We start from the raw sequence: 8,661 nt of genomic DNA, 5'->3' as shown, positions 1-8,661 counted from the left end.
GCTGCCCAATCACTCAGTTTGCTGAGATCTTTTTGTAGTTCTTCACAATCCCTTTTGCTTTTGACTGTCCTGAACAACTTGGTGTCATCTGCAAACTTTGCCACCTCACTGCTTACCTCATTTTCTAGATCATTGATGAACAAGTTGAACAGGATCGGTCCCAGGACTGACCCCTGGGGAACACCACTAGTTACCCTCCTCCATTGTGAAAATTTACCATTTATTCCCACCCTTTGTTTTCTGTGTTTTAACCAATTCCCGATCCATGAAAGGACCTTTCCTCCTATCCCATGACCACCTAATTTACATAAAAGCCTTTGGTGTGGGACCGTGTCAAAGGCTTTCTGGAAATCTAGGTATATTATGTCCACTGGGTGCCCCTTGTCTGCATGTTTATTAACCCCTTCAAAGAATTCTAATAGATTAGTTAGACACGACTTCCCTCTGCAGAAACCATGCTGACTTTTGCCCAACAATTTGTGCTCTTCTATGTGCCTTGCAATTTTACTCTTTACTAGTGTTTCTACTAATTTGCCTGGTACTGATGTTAAACTTATTGGTCTATAATTGCCAGGATCTCCTCTAGAGCCTTTTTTAAATATTGGTGTTATATTGGCCGTCTTCCAGTCATTTGGTACCAAAGTGGATTTAAAGGATGGGTTACAAACCACTGTTAATAACTCCGCAATTTCACATTTGAGTTCTTTCAGAACCCTTGGGTGAATGCCGTCTGGTCCTGGAGACTTGTTACTTGATGAGAGAGATAATGGCAGAAGGTTAGGGAATAACTGATTAATGACACCAGAGCTTGAAATTTTATAATCCTTGCACCACAAATTGTCATCTAACTTGTCAAAACATCCACTGTAAATGACACTAGAATGTTACCTATGGAGATATTTTGGTTGATTTGTGTGTGAATGGAAACAGCAATATTTACTGACATTGACTGATAAAAATTTTATCCTTTCCCCTCTAACAGTATCATATTTTACAGTCACAATAAAGCTAATACTAACTAAGTGTCCTTAATTCCCACTGGCTTCATGGAGAGCTGTAGGTGCTCAGAATTTCACAGGGAACACCCAGCACTGAAGATGAGCTCTTTCTAACAGATCAGACCTCAGAGCTGTGAAGCTGGTATGTCTGCAAAACAAGGGCATTGGAGGCAGTAAGTAATCAAAGCAGCTATTCTCACAAGGTCTCAAGAAACTCTCTTGTCCAGGTGAAGAAATTTAGATGCAGTTAAGTGAAGTCAACTTCCCAGGAACCCAGTGAAAAAAACATGTCAGTGAAGGTATTCTCTCCATGCCATTGATGCAGTTTTGACCTTTCAGCCTCCCTGTCCCAGCTAACAACTCCTGTTCCGACATGGTTATGGAACCCTGGAAGTTGAGTTTCATTGCACGTTACCTTTGCTGTAGAAGGAGACCGGCACAAAGAAATATTGAGCATCTGGTGCAATCCACACTAAAGCCTGGTATAAAATTCTGGTGGAATTACAAACTGTACCATGATGGAGGCTGATAGGATGGTCGCCCTCTCCTCAGTGCCTCGCTAATGAGCGGTTTTAAAGCAATAAATATCATGTAGATCAGACCACAAAGACCTGCAGCCCCAAGCCCAGAGGACAGGAATATAAGCCCCTATATGAAGAATAAGTTATGGTGGCCAATGACCTCACCTACAAAGCCGGAGAGTACGCTCAGGTGATTTGCAGAAAACTGGCTGTTTCCAGGTGCCCAGAAAAACTTATGGAAGGAATCCTGGCATCCTTTTGACAGCAGTGAATTTAGTGACAACATTCCCTAAGGCCACTTTGACCTCTCTGTTCCTCAGGCTGTAGACAAGTGGGTTGATCAAGGGAGTCAGAACAGTGTAGAAGACAGAGAACACTTTGTTCAGATCTCTGAGTGTGTCAGATTTCGGTAGCATGTAGACAATCATTATGGCCCCATAGAAAACAGACACTACAATGAGGTGCGAGGAGCAGGTGGAAAGGCTTTTCTCTTCCCAGTGGCGGATGGGATTCTCAGAATGGCGGTGATGATACAGACATAGGTTGTCAGGGTTAATAGAAATGGTGGGAGGGTGCATACAGCAGCCAGTAGGTTTGCAGTCAGCTCCATCACGTATGTGTCGCTACAGGAAAGTTTTATGATGGGGATGAAGTCACAGAAGAAATGGTCGATTTCATTGAGGCCACAAAAATCTAATTGTTGCATTAAAAATATTGTTATATCTATAGCCACAGAACTACTTACCCAGGTGCCAATTGTGAGCCGGAGGCAGGATTTGCCATTCATCAGGGTGGTGTAGTGCAGTGGTTTGCAGATCGCTAAATACCGATCATAGGACATTGCTGCCAAGAGATAACACTCTGCAGCTGCCAGGAGACCAAAGAAATAATATTGAGTGAGGCAGCTGCTAATGGAAACGGTCCAGTCCCCAGTCACAAGACTGGCCAGCAACCTGGGCAGGATGGTCGAGCTGTAGCAGGTCTCCAACCAGGACAAGTTCCCCAGGAGGAAGTACATGGGGGTGTGAAGTTGCTGATCGACCACAACAAGTACCATGATGAGGATGTTCCCAGCCATGGTTACCACATAAATGAACAGAAACAGCAGAAAGAGGACAGTTCGCAGCTCAGGGAGATTCCCAAATCCCAGCAGGATGAATTTGGTGGGAGCCGTTAGATTCCCCTGCTCTGGGTTTGCCATGAGGTGGGTCTAAGTGAGAGAAAACAACATTTCCAATAGAATGAGATAAGACATTTTTGTGAAGCATCAGCTACAATTTAGTTCCATACATCAGTGTTTCTTAAAGTTTGTGAGACTGAGGAACACCTATGAAAATTTTTTTGCAAAAACCAAAAATCGTCATGAGACCAAAAAATGCCAAAAAAATGGCAAAATATACACAAAAATAAAATGAAGTAATTTAATCAGGTATCACAGAAATGAAGAAGTAACATTGTATCGGGTTTTAATAACAGAAAATATATTTATACACTGCTTGTCAGTGCTAGCTGCATGCCACCAAATCTTACCTGCGTGCTGTTCATGGGAAACCAGTCTTCTATGGAACATAAAACTGCCATACATAGTCCATGAGGTCTCTGAAGAACCAAGACTCCGGAGGCAAATTTTCTAATATCTCAACTCCTCCTTGGATCTTTGCGTTTCTGCCATCACACTATTTTTTGCAACAATCAGGCAAAAGATATAGGGCCATCCAAAAGGGGATGGTTGGGTAGATAAAGTGACATTTGCTTCCTGATCCCTGAAGATCTAATTTTAATAAAGTTGCATGGGAAAGGTTTGCTTACCTCAAGGCTGGCATAGAAGAAGCAGGAACATATGAAAGAACCTCTTTAGCCAGTGTTTCAGAGAGCAGGATGCTGGTTCAGTTGTCTGTCTCTTATATACACCCCATCCCATATGTTGAATTGTCTCCAGGCATGGTTACTCACCATGATGAAAAGCAGTTATGACACATGCATGATCCTTGCTGGATAAACATAATTGTGCTGAGATCCTTTGATTGCATTGCCTTTTATCTCTCACCTGAAAATCAATCTCTCTCCTGAATTACTATTTATCCTGCAAATGAAACCCGCACGCCTACTGGAGGTGGGTCACGGCCCAATGTAGCAGCACTGAGACCACTCACCATGAGAAAGAGCCAGCCTCCTCTAGGACCTAAGCTGCAACTGCCCTGCCTTTTAGCTTAAGCTGTGAAAGCACCTGCACCAGCTCTGGAGGTCCCACGTTCAAGCCTGGCTGGGTGTGGTTATGCAAATACAGCTACTGCCTGCTCCCCTGTGACTCTGCTAATGAGCATTTTTGCTTACAGGGAAGGGAAAACCAGTTAAATGCTTTTGCTCATTTCTGAGCACAGGCAATATATTAATAGCATCCTTCTTCCTCTGGCCGCTAAGATTTTCTCTGCCCCAGGCCACACTCACTTTGGCATCTTGATGTATCAATTAGTGAAAAATCTGTCAGGCCAAACACTTGCAATTACACTATAATCCCCTGGCCACGGCACTCATGTAGGGTCTGTCCCTTAGTGCTCATGAGGCAACTTACATGGCAAGTAACCAGCATAACTCAAGTGCAGTTCACCATAACTCACCACCAGCGAATCTAAGTGCTCCAATCTCTTCCTCCTTCTCCAGTACGACACAGAAATCCTGTGTGTTGGACCCCCAGGTTCAATGTCATGGCAGTAACGGGCAACCCACTTACACATCTTCCGCCACTTGACGTCAACGGGAATGCCTCGGTTTTTAAAGTTAAAGCCTGTGTTCAAAGGCTTTCCTCTCCTATGTCTTGAGGCCTTGTTGACTTGTGGGGAAAGGTGGTAGAATTTCTAGACTTGGAAAGGCTCGCCAATCTGACTTAAAGTTGAATGTTAAGATTTGCACCTCTCCCAAGTTAACAGTAAGAGTCTGAGACAAAGCCTGCCTCAGGCTAGAGGCGAGCTTTTTGGGCGTTCCAGTGATTACACAGGAAATACTTTTAGCAGCACTTATGGATTGTTTATTTTAACAGCACAATACTATATAGGCAGCAACTAACAGATACAAAAGGAAAGATGTTTAACACAATTCATATCAAACTGCAGTTAGAGATCTGATTAAGGTTCTACTTAACAAGGCTGTAACAGTAAGACGGTAACAGAGAGATAGTCGTGTTAGTCTATATACCATCAGACCAAAAAAACAGTCCAGCAGCACTTTAAAGACTCACATAATTAATTATTTTGTTAGTCTTTAAAGTGTAACAGTAATACAAGTTACTTAACTAACTCCACTTACGGGTTAAACTTATGCAGGATACAATACTCACTGACTCCAGCTTGCTTCAGTTCCATGAGGAAGGCGTTACTGCAGGGGCTAAGGTTTCGGTTAAGTTAAAGAGGAAAAACAAAGGTTTGTTCTAAGAAGAGTGATAGCAAGGATAACAGAGAGAGCAAAGCTGAAGAGAATAGAGACATCTGAGGTGAGCGATACACCTCTGGTGCAGGTTTCTTCTGGCACACACACACCGGGAAGCGAGTGGGGTTCTTATACCCAATTTACCTTATGATACTTCCACACTGATGCTAAATTAATCTCTCACTTCATAGGGTTTTTTGACAATCGATGAAACCCCAATGTCCCGATGATCTCAGCGAGCATTGTTTTCCAAGACTTAGTTTTGACAAAAGGTCGAGAGGGAAACACAGCTGGGTGACCGTTAGCCGAATTCAGTTGAAAAGTCTCACACCTTCCTGAAGAGGGTAGGTGGGGAAAACCTAGAGCATCAGTTGTCACCAGAAAAAGCGTCGCAGACAGTGAAAACTTACATATATATCTTACCACTACTAATAAGACCTTAACATTCCTCAAAAATAGGATGAAGGAATGGACACAGTTTCCAAAAAGGCCCTTCATGCCATGTGTCACTGGCAGGTTGAGGCCACATCTGGAGTATTGTGTCCAGTTCTGGGCCTCCACAGTATAGAAAGGATGGGGATGCGTTGGAGTGGGTTCAGCGGAGGGCAACCAAAATGATGAGGGGGCTGGAACACATGACCGATGAGGAAAGGCTGAAGGATTTGGGCTTGTTTAGTTTGCAGAAGAGAAGACTTAGGGGTGATTTAATATCAGCCTTCAACTTCCTGAAAGGGGAGCTCTAAAGAGGATGGAGAGAGGCTGTTCTCAGCAGTGGCTGATGGCAGAACAAGGAGCAATGGTCTCAAGTGACAGAAGGGGAGGTTGGATATTAGGAAAAACAATTTCCCCAGGAGGCTGGTGAAGCACTGGAATGTGTTACCGAGAGATGTGATGGAATCTCCATCCCCAGCGGTTCTTAAATCCCAACTTGACAAAGTCCTGGCTATGTGCTTTAGTTAAGACTGATCCTGCTTTGGGCATGGGGCTGGACTGAATGACCTCCTGAGGTCCTCTCCAGGCTTAGGAGTCTATGATTCTATGATCGTTCTAGCTCTACAACTTCTACTGCGGAGGCAGTTTACCAATCTTGAGGCCTCTAACACTGATCTCACCTCTTCTCTCTCCCATATGGGACAAAAAATCCTGATGTGAGAAGCTTTACAATGGTAGAAATGCATCCTCTCAGACTGGCTGTGTGGTCCCTTCATTGTGTCCTGCTCTTTGAAGCTGGACTAATTCCTCATTTGAAGATTTGCGCTCCAGTAGTCTATGAAGTTTCACTTCATCCTCTGAGATATAGCCTTGCCTTTTCCTCTAGTCCCCTTCTGCCCTTTAATGGAAATTGCCTGATTCCTCTGGCTCCTTTGCTAACCAAGGATGGCTGGCCCCTTGGCTTTCCAGTCCAGCAGCGTGGTGCAATTTCTGTGGGCAGGTGTATACTAGAAGGCAAGTTAGTTGTAGATTCCCAATTCTAGTTATGACAATTGTGGTATCTGTTATCTTCAATCTACTTACCTGGCCATCTTCACAGAGGGAAATCAATGGGAGAAAATCTGTCATCAACCTACTTTTCTCCTCAGGATATTGAGGTATACAGGGTCAAATGTTGCCCCACATAGTTCGATTTCTTGGGTATATACCAGGCACATCAGATTGAACTCCAGATCAGCCCTGACCAAGTTGATGTTCTGTGTAATATAGACATACTCTAAGTGTAAACCATATTTCAGCCATTTCTTTCTCATGTTGCATACAAAGAGGATAGGTAATGGGAGGTGTGACAATCAAGAAGACAGAAGGAAGAGACCTAGTTGAGCTCTTCTATTGCACTCAGCTTTGAGTAACAGGTACACAGTTATCAGAGTTTGCTAGAAACTGGCTAAGTATACATGGAGATATAACCATCTCATGGAACTGGAGGAAACCTTCAGAGGTCATCAAGTCCTGTCCCCAGGCTGCTCATCAACACTGACACACTTTACTTTTTCATCTATTTGCCCCAGATCCCTAAACAGGCCCCTCAAGAACTGAGCTCATAACCCTTGGTTTAGCATGCCAAGGCTTAAACCACTGAGCTATCCCTCCCAGCTGTAAAGGGGGAAGGGACCTCAAGAGGTCATGGAATCTAGTCTGGTCCTGCTTGGCAGCACCAAGCACCCTTCCTGACAGGTTTTGATTTTTCAATCTCTTTGCTCTAAACCCTAAGGGTGCATCTACACTAGCTGGCTTCTTCGAAGTAGCCAGCACAACTTCCAAATAGCACGTGTTGCGTCTACATGGACCTTGCACTATTTCGACGTTGAAATCAATGTGAGGCGGCAAGACATCAAAATCGCTATTCCTATCCAAAGATGGGAATAGCGCCCTACTTTGACGTTCAAAGTCGAAGTAGGGCATGTGTACACAATTCATGGCCCGCTACATCAAAATAGCGGGGTCCTCCATGGCAGCCATCAGCTGAGGGGTTGAGAGACACTCTGCCCAGCTCCTGTGGGGCTCTGTGGTCACCCCGTGCAGCAACCCTTAGCCCAGGGCTTCTGGCTGCTGCTACTGCGGGTCCATGCTGTGTGCACGGGGTCTGCAACCGGTTGTCGGCTCTGTGGATCTCATGCTGTGCAGGCTGAGTGTGTCTGGAAGGGGCCCTTCAAGGGAGCGGCTTGCTGTTGGCCCAGAAGGGCTAGTCCATCCTGTGACCCTGCCCACAGGCTTTGCTGGCCCCTTATTTGACAGGGAGTGCTTGTGTGTGTGGACGCTCCACGTTTTCTTCCGGGGAGGCTCCTTTTGACGTTCCCCATTGCTACCTCAATGTTGAACATCGACGGCACCAACCCCGGAGGACATATAGGCTACGTCTACACGTGCACCCAACTTCGAAATAGCTTATTTCGATGTTGCGACATCGAAATAGGCTATTTCGATGAATAACGTCTACACGTCCTCCAGGGCTAGCAACGTCGATGTTCAACTTCAACGTTGCTCAGCCCAACATCGAAATAGGCACAGCGAGGGAACGTCTACACGCCAAAGTAGCACACATCGAAATAAGGGAGCCAGGCACAGCTGCAGACAGGGTCACGGGGCGGACTCAACAGCAAGTCGCTCCCTTAAAGGGCCCCTCCCAGACACACTTTCATTAAACAGTGCAAGATACACAGAGCCAACAACTAGTTGCAGACCCTGTATATGCAGCACGGACCCCCAGCTGCAGCAGCAGCAGCCAGAAGCCCTGGGCTAAGGGCTGCTGCCCACAGTGACCACAGAGCCCCGCAAGGGCTGGAGAGAGAGTATCTCTCAACCCCCCAGCTGATGGCCGCCATGGAGGACCCCGCTATTTCGATGTTGCAGGACGCGGATCGTCTACACGTCCCTACTTCGATGTTGAACGTCGAAGTAGGGCGCTATTCCCATCCGCTCATGGGGTTAGCGACTTCGACGTCTCGCCGCCTAACGTCGATTTCAACTTCGAAATAGCGCCCAACACGTGTAGACGTGACGGGCGCTATTTCGAAGTTACTGCCGCTACTTCGAAGTAGCGTGCACGTGTAGACGCAGCCATAGTGTGCTAGTGTAGATGTAGCCTAAACATCCTCCTCTAGGGCTGATCTCAAAACCCTGGGTTTACAAGACCACTGCTCAAACCACTGAGCTCTCTCTTATCTTAGTGGGAAAGCACTACTGGGAGACGTGCTTTTGAAAATCCCATTTGAAAAGTTGGCCCT

The 8,661-nt window shown here is 45.6% G+C and overlaps 1 pseudogene; it reads right to left on the bottom strand.

The window, feature by feature from the left end:
* Nucleotides 1–1,752: 1,752 nt before the first annotated feature.
* Nucleotides 1,753–2,720, bottom strand: LOC142004752 (olfactory receptor 11A1-like; annotated as a pseudogene).
* Nucleotides 2,721–8,661: the final 5,941 nt, after the last annotated feature.

The sequence above is a fragment of the Carettochelys insculpta genome, chromosome 32 (genome assembly GCF_033958435.1).
Source record: "Carettochelys insculpta isolate YL-2023 chromosome 32, ASM3395843v1, whole genome shotgun sequence".
Classification (NCBI taxonomy): domain Eukaryota; kingdom Metazoa; phylum Chordata; order Testudines; family Carettochelyidae; genus Carettochelys; species Carettochelys insculpta.
Note: the sequence above shows the minus strand (reverse complement) of the source record. Positions and strands in the feature narration are given on the sequence as shown.